At 38.3% G+C, this 13,302-nt stretch overlaps 1 long non-coding RNA gene across 1 annotated transcript; it reads right to left on the reverse strand.

The window, feature by feature from the left end:
- Positions 1-5,906: 5,906 nt before the first annotated feature.
- On the reverse strand, positions 5,907-13,236 carry LOC143694486 (uncharacterized). Its single transcript, XR_013182982.1, has 3 exons — positions 13,023-13,236; positions 8,379-8,443; positions 5,907-6,081 (listed from the first exon to the last, which is right to left on the reverse strand). It is a non-coding gene; the product is annotated as an uncharacterized LOC143694486 (long non-coding RNA).
- Between the last annotated feature and the right edge of the window lie 66 nt (positions 13,237-13,302).

A 13,302-nucleotide genomic window follows, 5' to 3' on the forward strand; every position in this document is an offset into this window, starting at 1 on the left:
TATTTTAGAAAGCATAGAAATGAATCTGAGAAGCCTGAATGTAGTTAAATTGTTTCTGACTAACCTCTCTACTTTAGCAATTACAAGACAATTTATGATTCAGAATAAAACTAGGAAGCAAGAACCTAAAGTTCCAATCTGAAGTCTGCTATTGATTCATCCATTGGCCTTTACCAGAAGATTTAATTTCTTAGCTTCATGTCCAAAAGTCAGGAGTACCTAGCAACAATGTTGTAAAGATTAATTAGGTTAGACCTGTTAGACCTGACTTTTCATTACCAAAGTGTATGGAAATCATCAGAAGTATTCAAATTGCTATTTAAATTTATAAAGCATAAAATGCTATGTGATTTAATTATATATCTATAGTAATATTTTACACAAAGCATCTACCTTCCATTATAAATTATTTTTTAAGTATCAAATGTAACATTTCTACTTGAAGCAAAGATGTTTCTCATGTAGTTGCACTGCAAAATAAGAACCATAGAATGGTTTGGGTTGGAAGGGGCCTTAGAAATGATCTCATTCCAAAGCCCTGCCATGGGCAGGGACACCTTCCACTGGAGCAGGAACTCTGTCCAGCCTGGCCTTGAACACTTCCAGGGATGGGGAATCCACAGCCTGCTCCAGTGCCTCACACTTCCACAGGAAAGAATTTCCCTCTAATATCTGATCTAAACTTACCCTCCTTCAGCTTAAAGCCATTTAAGAACAAATACTATTACTCTTTTTGTTCCTCACCTACACACCTACAGCTAACACAAAAGCATCCCATTTTTAATTTCATGTTCATTATTTTTAGCCATATTAGATGTTCTAGAAGTTTCAAACAGTAACAGCCACAGAATTTGTAATTTGTATATAGCCAAGAAAGTGGAATGATGTCACTGAGCCAGTCAGTGAGTTTTTGTGTGTTATCTGAATTATCTGAATTTTTGTGTCCGTGAGTTTTTGTGTTATCTGAATTATCTGAATTTTTGTGTCCATGAGTTTTTGTGTGTTATCTGAATTATCACTGTTTTGTGGTTACACAGACTTTTAACAAACCTCTTGGTCAATGTCAATGCATGTACTAAAGCACCCCACAATTTTGTCACCAATCTTAATGACAGCAGTATTAAGCCCCTGTTGTCATACCCTTTTTGCTACAACTTCCTATAGAAACTTCAGGTATACAGGTAGATTTTCCAGCAGGAAGATTTATTGCCTATTAGATTATAAAAATGTCTGCACCACACATTCTGCATTCACCAATCTAACAGCAAGCATAACAATAACATTGAAATTCAACTTTTGTCAGTAACAGCACAGCTCTTACAGGTGTGGCAAAAGGAAATGAACAAGAGAATAAGGCTAAGAATTATTTTTAAAACACACAATTCTATTTTTTCAATGATCTATTAATGATTAAGATTTAAACAGCTTTCTATATTTATTCCAAAATACAAGTTTAGGGCAAGAAACAGCACTTCAGATTTGGGTCAAGCTCAGCTCTGGTTCTTTTAAAGTCATTTATCTGTTCAGTACAGAGTTTAATTTGCTAATCAGTACAGGGCTTTCAGACAGGAATGAAAACCATAAAATAATTTGGGTTGGAAGAGACCCTAGAGACCATCATGTTCCAAGCCCCTGCCATGGGCAGGAAACACTTTCCACCAGATGAGGTTGCTCAGAGCTCCATCCAACCTGGCCCTGAACACCCTAGGGTTGGGGCATCCACAGCTTCTCTGGGCAGCCTGTACTATTGCATTTGTATTTTTAATTTTCCTAGTAAGAAAACTGTTATTCCCACTCCCATATCTTTGCCCAAAAGCCCCTTAATTTCAAAACTATAATAATTTGGAAGGAGTTTACATTTTCCATTTCAAGGGAGGCTCCTGCCTTCCTTAGCAGACACCTGGCTTTTCAAACCAAGACAGCTGTAGGGCTTCTGTTGGGCCTTCAAGTTTGACTCTCTCTGTGTACCTACAGAGCCTTTTTTGGCTGGCATGTACAAGCTCCAGGGCTCTGATCTACTTTCTACAGCCTGTGTTACACTTCTGGCCTAGATAAATAGGGTAGCATGAGTGGTTACAGTTGTAAACGTACAAAAATAACCTATTAGAGGTTACTTTCTCTTCTCCCTTTCTGTCATGAGAGCCCAGGGGAATACATGTCCCTCTTTAAATACAATCCATCTATTAAAGACTAAAAAAAAAAAAAAAAAAAATCCCTGCCCAAATTTCCCTTACATTTAAGAGCAGAAAATTTGAATCAAGGAACATCCAAAGAATGAAGGGGTTTCCCCCATTCTAAGAATCACATTTACCAGTCAGTGGGGATCTTTAATACAAGATATTAATACAAGTTAGAGGTTTTCATGTGACAAGAGTGAAATGGTAGATTTTTGTAGATAAAATGTGTGCCAAAAAGCAATCTAGTTGAGAAGAATGACATGAGTACCAACCAAATTGTCACACCTGTGATCAAACTGGGGAAAAAGATTGAAAAACCACTACAGTTTTTTCCATATTTCCATCTGTAACGTTTTTTTGTCCATTTGATAAAGACATATGACTTTTTTGAGGGTGTAGAAACCTCCAGTTGTTTCACACAGCACATAAATATACAGCTTGTACCAGAGATGGAGTATGATATGACAAAATTCCATCCCCATATGCTGTGGGAAACCCTGTGTGTGGAGAAAGGTAGGACAGGACAAGACTGTGAACACTAAGGAGTGTTCAAATAACTACTTCAAATAACTGCACTAGGAACTGAAGCTCGGTGGTTATTAAGATTGCCACAATAAAAATTACGTATAGCCATCAAACTTACATGACACAATCAAAACATTTGTTTTGATGAATCTGTATTTGAACTTTAGCTGTTTAAGTAGCCTAGTTTGAGTTCTTCTTTGAAATAAAATGCAGAAAAATTTTGTTTTTGGGGAAACCTGGTACAGTAATTTTCCCACAGGAAGCATGAGTACTTAAAAAGTACTTATTTCCTAATGATTTGCTCTCTAGGTAAACAGTGCATGACTTCCTTTGCTGAAGCAGAGGACTAGATATCAAAGAATTTCCTTGTATAGATGAGTCAAGCAACTTGTATTTTGTGTATTTAAAATTTGCTTTTTCAACTTAAGTACGACTGTTAAAAAGTTATAAAGCAGAATGTGAAATAAAACCACAATTTTAAGGATTTCTAACAGGTAATAAAACCATTAATCAGAAGAGCTATATCAATCATTACCAGTGGATTTCCTTACACAGATTAGTTATATTGCATTTAGAACTTGCACATACATTTTTTTAGTGATAAAATGCTTAGGGTTTTGTTGATGTAGTTGTTGTAATGTTTAGCTATTTTTAATTTTTTAAAGGATGTTAATAGCATAAATACCTTTTAACATGGTTGAAAAAAGTTTGGCTTATAGGTATAATTAATTTTATATATTTTATATATAAAAATATAAAATATTATAATTTTCTATATATTTTTATATAAAAATTATAATTATATATACTATATATTATATATAGTATATATTTTATAGATATATAATGATCATTTATATATATAATTTCTTATATATTTATTTTATATATTTTTTTTAATGTATCTTCCAGGTTTGTTTTGTTTTCCCTGCAATATTTTTTTGACATTGATAATGAAATTGTTAATGATCAAGCAAGTGTTACACAAAATAATCATGTCTAATCCAGAAAAATCTTCTCCCTTCATAATGTTCATGTCAAAAGTGGTCTCTTGTTTATCTTGCTGAATTAACAAGGAATTAACAAGGAATGCCATTAGCAAAGTAGCATCCGAGATTTTATCTGCTTCAATTAATGAAGCTCATTGTTTAAAGTTGGACAGAAAACAGCCATTACATCTTATAAAAAATTGTGAAGTTTTAATATTAAGATGAAGCCAAGAACACTCAGTGCTGCTCACAAAGAGTCATTGACTGGCATTCCAAATACTAGATTGGCCTTTTTGGTAGGACATTCATCCTGTCAATCAAACTGGAAATGAAATGGAAATCTTCCATACTTGAGAACTGTTCTTCAGTGAGCTTTAGGTGATTTTGCAATTGTGGTTAAGAATGTGGGATGGAAAAGGAAGAAAGGACTTGTTTTTACAAGACAGTCCCAAAGGAAAGAAATCTTCCTAATTAAGATGCTAACAAGATAGTAAATTAGTTACATCAAATATGTTCATAATGACATTCAAATCTAGTTTTCAACCATTAGTTTAAGTCTAAATGATACACAAGTTTGTTTCTACAGTAAATCAGAAAACATGGCTACATCATCCTGAACCTCATTTATGGTCCACATATAGAAATTAATTTCATATAAAATAATTAATCTATTATTTTAATAGGCAATCAGAATGGAAACTTTTGGTTACTTTAAAAGTAGTGATAAAGGAAGGTAAAGTTAGGGACAGCTTTTGAGTTTAAGCAAAGTGCTTCTATACATTTTTACTGAAATATCCAAAGAGAAAATATGATTAAAAAATCCCCTGAGCTTTCAGTCTGTCTTGTTATTGAAGAAAAAAAGAATTAAACACATTGAAGAGACAGTTTAGGTCAATCTGGGTCATTTTTTGACTCTGGAGTATACCAGTAAAAAAAAAAGAATCAGTTTTTTTCCTGGGTGTGCCTATGGGTGTATTCCAGGATGCCACCTCTTTTTCTAGAAAAGTCTTTAAGTTACCAGTTTTCTTCTTTTTGAAGCTCTGGTTTGCAAATACTTTCAGCTATCCTTCAAATGTTGATGCATCTGTCTCAGTCCTCACAGCAAAAAAAAAAAAAAATCCCAAAAGTACCATTTTCTTTGCTGACACATGTAATAGCTCATACAAACCTGGATAACCTAGCTCTTTCCCATCCACACTATTTACAAGTTCACTTTACTCTGTCACCTGCAATTTGCATTCTCTCCCACTTCACAGATGTAGCCTCTGGAGTCAGGGCTTTATGTAAATAAAATATTGCATGGAATTTTTTAACTTCATCAGGCTGATCTTACTAATTTTTATTATTCACTTGAGGAGAAGGAAATTAAAAACCTAAGAATCTGGGCAGATTAAAAGCCCATCAAGTGCAGTAGCCTCTCTCTATCCTGTGGCCAAAGAATGGAGTGCTGAGGAAGAGGATGAGCACATATCACTGCTTCTGCACTTTCACACCCCAACAGCTGCAGCTCAGGGACTTCATGAGCCAGAGCCACTGGCTTGCATTTAATACCTCTTGATCTACTTCTCTTTTATAAATGTGTCAGAAATCTGAACCTGTGCAAACTCCTAGGGTCCTGCAGCAAAGGCTCCCTTAGCTTAACTGTGCCTTGTACACAGGAAATTAAAGGAATAACATAGGTTATGTCCTGCCTCAATATTTTGAGAGAAAAAGGAAAGTTAGGTCTCTCCTTGTGAGTAGAATGGAAGTTATTAGGCAGCTCTGGGCTGGTTGGATCAAACTACAGACATAGAAAGAGACAGGGCTTGGACAGTTTAATTCTCCTTCCCTTCCTTCAGGGAACTGCTTCCAGCACACAAATACCAAGTACAATGCAATGTTAGTGATATGGTAGGGCAAAAAAAGGGTATGAAGAGGAACAGTATTCTCCAGTATTTTTTTTCAGGATGGGGGATTCTGTGTTGATCATGTTCCACTTCACTTTTACCCTACTTATAGAAGGCATCTCTTCATAATTAACAGTAAGAGCAGGTACAACTTACATAGCTAAGTACACTAAGCTATAAAATATTTTTCCTACTCTATTTGCTGTTTTGTGATCCTAACTAGAAGTTATAATGGTTTCCTTCCTGAACTCCATGAAACAAACAAAAAAACTTTCTATGCTTCCTGGCACAAATGGTAACATTAATATTTTATTATGCCTGTGGAAGCTACACATTAACAAAAGCTATACATAAAATGCTACAAAAACTCTGAAATAAAATTTGATTTTTACCTTCTTTGAATTTAAGTTTTGAGGCTGTAGGCTTGGTGTTTGCAGCAAGAGAAATTTTTGTGGATATATTTTTTTTAAGTATCTCTTTCTTTGAATGACCACTGAAACAAACCTGTAGAGAAACAAAAAGGTTGTGAGACAGATTATTTGCATTTTTGCAGTAGACTGTTAAAAGCTGTGGTACAAAATGGATACTTGACTATTCTGGCAAAAAAAATTCCAACAAACTAAGAGCAGTCATAATAATCACTGAAAAATCATAACCTTTTACTTCACATCTGCCACCTAAAATAGAGAAAGAAAACCACATTTCTGGTTTCAAAGGACTTGAAAGCATTAGAGAAACTAACATTAACATCATCTCTCAAAGAAGAGCTCAGATTTTCTTATTTATTTTTGAGAGTCCTGACCCTTAAAAGCTTTTCTCAGGTTTTACTGCAAGGTTAACTTCTCTCAGGTTGGTTTTTCTAAAGTGAAGGCATACTTAAAAGGAAATAACACATAAATGGTGGAGAAAAACTACCTTGATGAATGATGGTCTGTGCTAACTGCACAGTTATTCATCACTCCTTTGCAGAGCTGCCAGCCTGAATAGAAGGTGTTGCACACATGGGCATTTTTGTTAAAAAGTTCTTCTAGTCTCTTGATAGGCAAAGTTCATCAGGAAATGGAACACTAACTCCTACTGAGCTGACATACTTGGTTTTAACACCAAGCTACATGGACAACATATACATGTATATATGTGTGTGTGTATATATGTGTATATATATATTTCTTTGTCTACTTTTGCTAACACATGACTGCAGAGAAGCAAGTGCAAGTCCACCTGGAGAACAGAAACCTGGGCACAAATGGGAGTGAAATTCAAATCCTACTTACGTAACACAGTCACAAGTACTGCCAGATCTTCCTCATACCTGTCCCCAGGGGTACTGCCTTTGGCTACTAAATATTTCAGTCCCTGTTCCTCAGTGCTCTTCATTAAGCACAATCCCTGGCACACTATAAAGGCACACATCTCTAGTTCAGTCAACCTGTCTGCTCATTCATATGGATTGCTCACAAAGCCAGTGCAGAGAGGAATGCCCTGGTGTTTGTAGGGCCATGCCTTTGGCCTTGGGCAAGACTTCACTTCTGGGGAGATTTCCCTGCAGCAATATGAGAAGATATGCCAGTGGAAACACCACTGGCTCAGCATAGCTTTACAGAAACCAGCAAATTATGCTGCTTGAAATAAAATATTAAACAAGGAGCAGCTGCCTACCCTTCAGGCCAGGGATAAAAGGCAGATCTTGAAAAAGGTTCACAGACTTAATAATATTATTAGGAGCAACCATTTGTCCTCTGTTTGCAGTCTTTAGCAGTCTGGACTGGGCTTCCATATTACAACTTATCAGAGTTAGATCACCAATCCAGTCCCCCAAACTCCAAAGAGTTGAGGAACTGCCTGTGTTTCTAGGTTTGACCAAGCTGCATCAGCACTTTCCTAACACACTGCATAGATAAAGCTGGTCAAGAAGGATGCAGCATGGCTTTAATGGATGCTTTGATTTGTATGCCAAAGGAATATAGGAAGAAATTATATGTAAATGTGTGCTTAGGATATATAATTCCCCTTACAGTGGAAAGCCCTCTGCAGCAGTATAGTTATCAAGAAACAAAGCACAAAAATATGCACAGATGACTCCCAGCACCTCTGCCTTCACTCTATTCCCACACACAAGTAGCTGCACTTTGTTTGGCCAATAGGGTCTAGCACTTCCAATGTGTTACAAACTGGCAGATGCAGAAATTCAGAACAAACTGACACCTTCCAGCAAAGCTTGGCTCACTAACAACCAGGTCACAGTATGTGTGTAACTGCAGCACTTCGGCAGGAATGACCTGTTAGCTTTCTGTACACAGCCTTCAGCATGGTCCTGCTTCCCATTTAGTCCAACTACTACAGCAACACATTTAAAATGCTACATAACTAATCTGCCCCTGCCTTCACCCCTTAATCCTGCCATCCTAGGAAAAACCCCAAAAACCCACAATCACTGGCAAGCTTAAAATTCCTTAGGCCTTCACAGTTGATCTCAGCAATGAGCTCAGTACACAAAACTGAGAATCTTTGTGGACTCTACACTCTTCATGATATTAAGTTCTTGAAGAGGCCTTGCTGCAAATTCATTCTTCTTATAAAGAAGAAATATATATATATATATATAAAGAAATAACATTTCAAGATTTTGTCTGAACTTCACTAGGTTTTTAAAGTCTCACTTTCCAGTCAGGATTCCACTTATGATAGATTTTCCAGGCATCTTATTGGATATGAGAGCAAAGAAGTTAATATCTGCATCCTCATTCAGGACGTGGGACAAAGGTACACAACCAAGCTGGAAAAGAGGACCAATCACTCACCATCAGCATTGCTGAGACTCTATTTTTCTTCCAGAATATTCCTTCCCCACCAGATACTGGCAAGTCTAAAGGATAAAAAAACAAACTGATGAGAACAAAGGAGTGGCTGACTCTCAGCCAAAACCTCTCCACATGAAGGAAATGGCATGGAGCACAAATGAAAGGAAATGGGAGCAGGTCATAGTACACAGAAGGTTGGCTGGAGTATCTTGCCCTATTGCTCAGGGTGTGAATAATCCTGAGCCTGACTGCTTGAATTTTCCTGACTCCTAACTGCTTCAAAAAGGGAAAAGCCAGCAGGAGTTTGTCACAGCACATACAGCAGTTGAGACAGCCACCATACACAGAGAACCACCCCACAATTTCAGAAAACTTCAGCCCATAAAGAGAAACACCTCATGACTTCAGCAGGCTGCAAGCACTGCCCTTCTTGTTCTTCAGCCCAGCCTTTTATCCCCTCCTGTTGATGCCCTGCACCTGTGTGCCCTCTGTTCCCTTTGGTGGTTGCTCAGTGCCCCTGGGCACTCCATGGCTCGTTCCCTTCAATAGCATTCACCTGTCCTGCACAGCTATGCCCACTCCCAATCACCACAAACTCTGTGCCTACAGGAGCAGGCATCATGTCTTGACAGCTTTGCAAAGCTGAAACCAAGATTCTGCTCCAGCTAAGGGTCTCCAGGTTGTGTAGGAGACAGCATCCTGTCATGCATGAAGCATGTACACTCAGAAGGGTTTAAGTGTGCTTTGGTACAAATGGTGGTGAAACAGTCCCCCTGAAGGAGCCTTCTCCCTCCCAAGTCATCATGGACAGGAGCTGTCTGTCCCAAGGGGTCCATGTACCATAGAGTGCTTTGATAAGAGTCTGACATATGCATGGCAATTTAAGCTTTAAACTACTCTCTGCACTTGTGTCAAGAATGAGATCAACTCTCCTGAATACCATTGTCCCCAAATAGCAAAATGCACTTCCAAAAAGGCTTATTAGAACTTGCATGGCATTATTATTTCCCTCTCTCTGTTTTAAATACCTCCTCATGCATCTCCCTGTCACACTTGCATTTCTCATCACACACTACATTCATGATTCACAGTCATCCAGTCACCAACTGGTGCACAGAGTTATTTCCAACTTCTCTGTTATTTTCAACCACAGAACATAGAGCCTGAAGCAGAGGCATTATTAGAGTTAGATATTAGCTCACAATACTTGGATTTTCTCCCCCATTTCTCTTACTCCTCAAAAGTCATCTGGTAAATGCAGGTTGAAATGTGATGTAATTAGTGTATTAATTAGGGTTCAGTTCTCCACTTCAGTTAAATTACCAACCTAAGAATCTAGTATCAATTTTCAGTGCATTTTACAATCTAGCTCAACCCTCTAACATATGCATCTTTCAGAGTGCAAGGCTGGTTTTTCAAAGTCAGCTATCTGGAATGTCTGGTTATCACTTTTCAGATGGGAGCCAGCTCTTTTGCATCAATAAGTACAGGCAGTACCTAGACAAAAATAATAGTGGAAGGAAATAGATACAGTGATGTACTGCCTTATGAGCTCTTTGAATATGTACCAGCTGCTTTTTGTAATAATTAGTAATTACAGTACACATTTCTTACTGTATACCCATAGAACAGGTTCTGCTGAATTTCTTGAGAGACCAAACAGAAGAATCATAACATTAAAAATTACTTTAAACTACTGCATTCGCATTGATATGTAGCTTATTCAAAACCTGAAGATCCAGAAATACCATAAACACTTTCAGCCAAGGAAGTAGAGAAAACATCCATCTCCTGCCACACCTTTAAAGAAATCTTCTACTCTCAACAAAGCATGCAAGATGAATATAGGAAATCATCTGTGAACTGAAATCCCAGTTTAAAACTCTAATTCACAATTATCTTCTCTTCCACCCTGTAATGAGCAGGATTAACAACCTGACATCATCATGTCAAAGCAGAAAATGCCTGCTTCATAAGAAAGCATAGCACCTATGAATATTCAAGCTATATCTAATGCTCATGACACAAATGGACACACTAAATAATAAGATAATAATTCTGCATATAAACATCTGCAGTGTGTTTGGATTTCAGAGAGAAAAGAGCAGCACAGATTTTTTTTGTCCAGTAGGGACCCCTGGTGTTTAAGGCAGCTATAACAAGGATCAACACCCCTAGCAGAAAATGAATTTATTACTGTGGAGTCAGCTGCCTTTCTGCATCCACACCTATTGCATCTTCCTCCTTTGAGATCAAGGAAAAATACCTAGCTGTATTATTAAGTTTAATTGCAAGTGTCTTTCAGATTTGTCTTAGTCTTGCAAAAGCTTACACAGCACATCCCATACTCATACAGGCCAGAAGCTGGAACAAAGCACCTGGTTACTCTAAGGGGAGGATGCTGGGGCTTGTCTGCAAGCAAATTTTGCTAAGGCTTGCAAATTTCTTGACACGAGGCTGAATCACCCCAAAACGGGCCAAGAGACACTCTGAGACAAAGTCCAAGAAATTGATATTTGTTCTGTTCAGTGCACTGGGGGGTGGAGATCACTGCTCCCAACAGTGCACGCCCAGGCACACAGCAAATCACAATATATGGCTACATTCATAGCTTTCCTTAGAAAAGTGTTTTCTAAGGAAAAACTATCCTTAATTACAATATTTCTTAATTACAATACACTATAAGTGTTTCTTGATCTATCAGCTTTTGCTACACTATGTTGTAAATGCCTTAAAGTTAATAATCTAAAATTACCCCTTGTGGGTCTCACTACAATGCATCTTTCATAGTTCTATTTCTCCAAAGTACCCAGTCTTATTTGTAAGGCCACTCTTTGAAACTTGTTTCTAGTTCCATTTCTCTCTTAACAATGTCTGTCATATTCTGTGGCATTTCTAAGTCAGCATTCCTTATCTCAAGGTTTGCATAGAGATGCACACTGTGTGACCTTTCTGTTAGGTTTTGAGAATTTTCTATCAATCCATTTTCCACAGTTATGCAAATTATTTCCTAAAACTCATCACTATCATTAGCATACGTGCAGGTGCAGTGCATCCTGACGGTGGCACTGAGGAAGGCTCCACGTCTTCCTCAGGGGTCTCCTGATGAAGGCTGGATATCTTCATCACTGTGCCCTTTTCACCTTTCTCCTTTAGGCATGTGCAGCCTCTTCTTAGCTCTTTATTGATTTCCTCACCGGAAAAACTTGCTTGAAACTTGCTTGCAAAGTTTTAGCAAGCTTTGGCTTTCGTTTTTTGCAAGTTTTGTTCCCTATTTCTTGCCAAGTCTCATCTAGCTTCCACATTGGTTACAATGCTTCTTGTTCTTGCCCAAGTATACCTAGGCACAATGCTTTTAACCCTTTCAAGGCTCTCTGTATTCTTGCAAGATACCCTAATATCCTTGTCTCTCACAGAGGCAGCTACAGTGAGCCAACATAGCTTGAAAACAGCCATGAAATTCTATGTAATTGCTGGCTTGGGCCACAGACCTAAAGCTCTCCATCGCTTCCTTTGTAGTCAACTTCATCAAAATAACTGATAAGGCCTTAAGAAAGAACAAATTAATCAACTTCTGCATCATTATTGTTTTAAGGTAACTGCTACGAAGCACAGTCCACTTGTAGCCACGGAGAACAAAGACTCAAAGACCTCCCTATACTTCTGAATAAGATCTCTTAATTGCCAAAAATCAACCCCTCTTTATACCCTTAATTTCCACCAGACACAACCCAAACCAGAGGCCTAACAGAACTGAACAGAAAGCGGGCACACATTGGCTGGCTCAGCTGCAGTGCTGCTCTCCACAGGACCTACCACCCCATCAGCTGCAGATAGTGTGTGGAGTATTCTGCCTTTTTTAGATTACCTCGATTTTATATCTCATTCCTGTTAGAAAACTGCCTCTGGCATTCCCAGAAATAACTCATGCTCTTGCAGTTCCTAACAGCATTCTCTGCTTCTTGAATTGCCAAGGCATTTGTAGACCTCTTTACGTGGCTGCCTTTGGTCTGTGCTGCATTCTGGGGGACTATCAGGAAGATCTTCTCAGAGTCATCATATCCTCCAGCATAAGTTTGAGGAATAATACAAGAGGAGAAGTACTGTAGTAATATCTCCTTATTCTATAAGCCAGCACAGAGGATTGTTAGCAAACTGAAATGTATTATTTCTGGCAGAATTTAAGTTAGGAGTATTACCGTCTTACTTCATAAAGGAATGTTTCACACACTTATATAGGCTTCCATTGTCTGAAGGGACCTACAAGGAAGAGGGATTCTTCATCAGGAACCTCAGTGATAGGACAAGAAAGAAGAAGTTCAAAATGAAAGATGGGAAATAGATATCTGGAAGAAATTCTTTACTGTGGGGATGGCGAGGCACTGGAACAGGTTGCCCAGAGACGGTGTGAACTCCCCATCTCTGGAAGTGTTGGAAGCCAAGACAGAGCTTGGAACAACCTGGTCTAATGCAAGGTGTCTATGCACATGGCAGGGGGCTTGGAATGAGATGGTCTTTAAGGTCCCTTCCAACCCAAACCAGGCTGTGATGCTATGACCAGCTGTGGAACATTGCAAATGGTACACTACAGAGAACACATGAAAACATGGGCATTAAGACTGGGAATAAGGGAAGCAGCCTCACCTTGTCTCCCTTTTCTTCATTTTACCTCTTTGGTAAACATAAGAAACTAATTTTCTTTAATCTTTGGTCACTAGTCAAATGACTCTGAGGAAAAAAACCCAAACCAAATATATATATTGAACTCTAATATTTTCCATTTAGCTCTTTCCAATGTTTTCCCACGCTTCCCGACAAGCAGGTCCCGCTTAGAGCCAGACAGGCTCTGCTGCATGGCCTGCAAAGATGCCTTTTCTATTTAAAGGCTCCTTCAGTTACGACAGCACGGCCCGGGGGGGCCGCG

The sequence above is a fragment of the Agelaius phoeniceus genome, chromosome 7 (genome assembly GCF_051311805.1).
Source record: "Agelaius phoeniceus isolate bAgePho1 chromosome 7, bAgePho1.hap1, whole genome shotgun sequence".
Lineage (NCBI taxonomy): Eukaryota > Metazoa > Chordata > Aves > Passeriformes > Icteridae > Agelaius > Agelaius phoeniceus.